This window comes from Schistocerca cancellata, chromosome 1 (genome assembly GCF_023864275.1).
Source record: "Schistocerca cancellata isolate TAMUIC-IGC-003103 chromosome 1, iqSchCanc2.1, whole genome shotgun sequence".
Taxonomy (NCBI): domain Eukaryota; kingdom Metazoa; phylum Arthropoda; class Insecta; order Orthoptera; family Acrididae; genus Schistocerca; species Schistocerca cancellata.
Genome location: NC_064626.1, coordinates 589,819,458 through 589,824,810, shown reverse-complemented (window position 1 = coordinate 589,824,810; position 5,353 = coordinate 589,819,458). Strand labels below are relative to the sequence as shown.

General features: G+C 41.8%; 1 non-coding gene across 1 annotated transcript; it reads left to right on the top strand.

Annotated features, from left to right (window-relative positions):
- Window positions 1-3,974: 3,974 nt before the first annotated feature.
- Window positions 3,975-4,081, top strand: LOC126097335 (U6 spliceosomal RNA). Its single transcript, XR_007522104.1, has one exon. It is a non-coding gene; the product is annotated as a U6 spliceosomal RNA (small nuclear RNA).
- The last annotated feature ends 1,272 nt before the right edge of the window (window positions 4,082-5,353 follow it).

Below are 5,353 nucleotides of genomic sequence, written 5' to 3'. Positions count from 1 at the left end.
ACTGTCCCCAGTATCGCATACCCTCACGTCATGAGACACTGCGTGGAGATTTGGAATTTAATCCAGGACATGGCCGTGAAGACAGGTGATCAAGGAATTCACGCTACCACCTCTCCTGTAGACTCCTCCTTAGAGGTCAAGGGAAAATTAGGTATTGCAGTGTCTGTTCTGTTCAGAAATATAACGCGAAGTTCCTTCGGACTTGCTTGAAACGTATTCGCAGTTGCGAATATAAACAACAATTAGCTGTGTAAAGGAAGGACGACACTGAAAATTTGTCCTGGTCCGCTTATCGTGAGCGGTCGCCTTATTTTTCGGCGATATGAGTACACCTCAAGGCCAGACCTAAAATTCCATGCCGGCCTCTGTGGCTGAGCGGTTCTAGGCGCTTCATTCCGGAACCGCTCGACTGCTACGGTCGCAAGTTCGAATCCTGCCTCGGGCGTGGATGTGTGTGATCTCCTTAGGTTAGTTGGGTTTAAGTAGATCTGTCTAGGGCAGAATGGTGGAAGGAGTATACAGATGGTCCATACAGTGGCGATGTTCTTGAGGACAATATTATGGATATGGAAGAGGAGGCAGATGAAAATGAAATGGGAGATATGATACTGCGTGAAGAGTTTGACAGAGCAATGTAAGACCTAAGTCTAAACAATGCCCCGGGAGTAGACAACATTCCATTAGCACTACTGACAGTCTTGGGAGAGCCAGTCCCGACAACACTCTACCATCTGGTGAGCAAAATGTATGAGACAGGCGAAATTCCCTCAGACTTCAAGAAGAATATAACAATTCCAATCCCAAATAAAGCAGGTGTTGACAGATGTGAAAATTACCTAACCACCAGTTTAATATGTCACAGCTGCAAAATAATAACGCAAATTCTTTACAGACGAATGGAAAAACTGGTAGAAGCCGACCTCGGGGAAGATCAGTTTGGATTCCGTAGAAATGTTGGAACACGTGAGGCAATACTGACCCTACGACATATCTTAGAAGTTAAATTATGGAAAGGCAAACCTACGTTTCTAGCATTTGTAGACTTAGAGAAAGCTTTTGACAATGTGGACCGGAATACTCTCTTTCAAATTCTGAAGATGGCTGGGGTAAAATACAGGGAGCGAAAGGCTATTTACAATTTGTACAGAAACCAGATGGCAGATATAAGAGTCGAGGGACATGAAAGGGAAGCAGTGGTTGGGAAGGGAGTGAGACAGGGTTGTAGCCTCTCCCCAATGCTATTCAATCTATATATTGAGCAAGCAGTAACGGAAACGAAAGAAAAGTTGGGAGTAGGTATTAAAATCCATGGAGAAGAAATAAAAACTTTGAACACAACAAAAGCAAAACGTGGATAATGGAATGTAGTCGATTTAAGTCTGGAGATGCTGAGGAAATTAGATTAGGAAATGAGATACTTGAAGTAGTAAAGGAGTTTTGCTATTTGGGGAGAAGAATAACTAATGATGATGGTCGAAGAAGAGAGGATATAAAATGTAAACTGGCAATGGCAAGGAAAGTGCTTCTGAAGAAGAGAAATTTGTTAACATCGAGTATAGATTTAAGTGTCAGTAAGTCGTTTCTGAAAGTATTTGTATGGAGTGTAGCCATGTATGGAAGTGAAACATGTACGATAAATAGTTTAGACAAGAAGAGAATAGAAGCTTTCGAAATGTGGTGCTACAGAAGAATGCTGAAGATTAGATGGGTCGATCACATAACTAATGAGGAGGTATTGAATAGAATTGGGGAGAAGAGGAGTTTGTGGCACAGCTTGACCAGAAGAAGGGATCGGTTGGTAGGCCATGTTCTGAGGCATCAAGGGATCCCCAGTTTAGTACTGGAGGGCAGCGTGGAGGGTAAAAATCGTAGAGGGAGACCAAGAGATGAATACACTAAGCAGATTCAGAAGGATGTAGGCTGCAGTAGGTACTGGGAGATGAAGAAGCTAGCACAGGATAGTGTAGCATGGAGAGCTGCATCAAACCAGTCTCAGGACTGAAGACCACAACAACAACAAGCCTAGAGCACTGATGACCACAGATGTTAAGTCCCATAGTGCTTGGAGCCATTTGAACCATTTTGAAATTCCATAAGTCGTCAAAAATGTGTTAACAACATGTACTCGTACATTCTGAGACGACGGAGAAGGGCGAAAGTGAGAGGGCGTGTTGTGGTCAAGCGTCTGCCGTGGCCCCTTGGCCAGAGTGGTGCTTTCGCTCAGTGCGGGTTCGGCGGGGCCGAGTGATGGTCGCAGCCGTGAACATGGCTCGTTAAAAGCTACTTCGGCAGGACGACAGAATTCGCCATGACTTCTGCTATTGAAGTAACAAGCAGCTTGTGTGGTGCCGGGTTGGAGGCCGGTGTAACCTTTGTAAGTACTTGTCACGGCGGCGTCTGCAGGATGATACCTGTGGGTTTCTAACTACATCCTTCGTTACATCCTTCTCTTCGCGCTATCTAAGCAAGCGTTTGTCAATGGGCGCTGAATTTTACGAGAAATCACGATGAGCATCCGATCAGCATGCACGTCACTTGATGTCGCGTGGTGGCTATTTTGACTCCGTATCCTGGTTGCCCGTTCTTTTATTTATGAAGGTTCTCCTTAGTATTACTTGAGTTCAGTTCTGTCAATGCGTGAGGGCTTGTGGTTGTCACTATTCCAAATTGATTTTAGAATCTGAGGCTATAGAATGCAGATGTAATTCATCTGATTTACAAATTGTACGTTACAGTCAGCGAAAATTGTTAAATCTAGCTGCCTTATTTCTGAAGCATGTCTATATTTACCTATTGGTTAGTATAAAAATAGGAAAGAAGAATTTCTGCATTTGTGGTATATTAAATTTTACTGAATAATCAACGAGTTGTCTCTGTGTTACAGGATAAATGATTGTATCTCTTGTTAACTGTGATCTTGTTAAAAATGCCTGAGTGCCATGACTGATATCTTTACTGAGGCTTTTAGTGCTGTGGTAGCGGTAACCGCCGACCTATGTTAGTGGAGAAAGAGAAATTATTGCTATTGGCGTTGCCTCTGCCACCGCCTCCGTCATAAAATTTGTGACATTGCGTTGTGTTGTATTGTACTGAACTGGGGATCTAGAAACGACGGAGAGGCTTCGTCCCCGCAGGAGCCCCCAGTGGACCCCCCGCCCCCCGGGAACGTCACTCACCAGACAATAAAATGTATTTTTTTACATCAGTTAATATACATTACAAAAAGGGAGTGATTTTACATTGTTGCCCTTTTGAGGTGCTTACCGTGTTGGTGTTTGCGTGGTAGAGTAATTATGGTGTACGTGGAGACAGGTTTTGCGCAGCAATCGCCGACACAGTGTAGCTGAGGCGTAATAAGGGGAACCATCCTGCATTCGTCGAGGCAGATGGAAAACCGCCTTTAAATCCATCCACAGAGTGGCCGGGAAACGGCACTCCTTCCCGCCCGAAAAGCAGTGCGTTTGATCGCACGGCTAATCCGGGGGCTATTTGTGACATAATCATTTGATCAGATGTTTAGCTGTTTGTAATGTAAATGTATTGTTTTTACATCAGTTAATATTCCTCAGAAAAAGGAATTGATTTTATATTTTTGCCCTTCTGAGGTGTTTACCATCACTTGGTTACTCAGATTTAGTATTTTACGTTGATGTTATTCTCGGATGTTTGCTTTTATAAATAAATTCATTAGTTTTTTTAAAAAAACGTTAGTAAATTCATTATGGCTCTGTACCTGTCCACTCAACCCCAGCTCCTGACCACATTTCACATTCATTGTCTATATTCCCTCCATTCTAAATGAAGAAACGATATTGCAGTGCAATTTTATCCCCTGACACCGAGTAAGCGACTTACAGTTAAATTGGCTCCCCCGTACAGAATATACATATTGAATGTACGAGTGCAAATTGCTAACGCAGGGTAGATGACATACGGAAGTTTGGGTCTGATTGTGAGTTGTGCTCACGTAGCCTAAATGTAATACACACTTTGGTATACCAAATTTGAACCCACACAGAGAAGATTAGCATGACCCCTGAGCGAAGATGAGAAAAGTGGTAAGGTAATCACTCGCGATTATCGTGATATCCGTGTTTGAGTGTCACTCTTGCATAAATTGTCATTTTCGTCATTCCATTATACAGCTGATGGTTGTTCACATTCGCAAATGTGAATACATTTCATGTAAAGGGCAAACTGTCATCAGTAGATGGCATACTCTTCCGTCATCCATTCAGCTACTGACCACATACGACACCCAAACGATGCGAAAATTCGGCGATTGGACGGGAACCGGTGTATCCACATTGGCACGGGGGTTGAGTGGAGGGGAGTCTCATGCAAGCATGTTTTTTTTTTCACTTTCAAGTCTCCTTTCATGAGAGGCATAACAACTACATCAGCAGAACTAGAACAATGTTGCTGAGTTAATCTTGCCACTGTGTTTGAAAATTTTTATTAAAATCTATAAAATATTAAGTAATTGATAAACAATGATGTCAAATGCTACGCAAAAACTCAGCGTCACATAACTGAGATGTATGCGACACTCCTCGTAATGGGGCTTACTGGAAGTACTTAAATTGACTTTGGCGGCTACAGATTATTTATAGTACATTTGTACAATGCATACTTTTAGGCTATGCACGCACTTACACTAGAATATAATCCAGTACATCGTGAATAAACGAAACGAAGTAAAATATGTTTGGTTACAGATTCATAAGTCTCCAAAATCGCAAATAAATATTTTAAAAATAACTGGTGATCCTGAACGTTTTAGTAGTGAGTTTTAGTAGTGAGTGGTTTCTCCAATAAGTGTTCATCACTATCAACACTCCCAATCTTTTTATTAATTCTTGTTGGTGAAGTACATTCACACTTAATATAAAACTGGATGAGCTCCAAAATTTAAGGTGAAACGTCCCCTTAGAAAAATTATACATGACTGTGCTTAAATTGACACACAATATTTTTTTGCGCAACGCAATCTGACTTTCAATAATCCCTACAAGAGAATGGCCCTGATTAAATTAACCTATACGTTTCACAAATCACTTACCTCACAAAAATCTTCGTTACTCGAACTACTGCAATACAGCGAGCGCCACTACTGCCAGCTAAATAAAAGATTCAAACTACTGAAGGCACTAACTACTGATAGGTATAGTTAGCAAATGAAAGATTTTGATAAAGAACAAACAATGTATTTACCTTAATAGTGTTCAAAAGTTATATATCAGTCCATGATATCCAATATTACAAATTTACTCCTTCTGATGGACACACGTCCAGATCGTCCGCTCTCAAAATTCCGCCATCTCTCTCCCCACATCCACCACTGCTGGCGTCT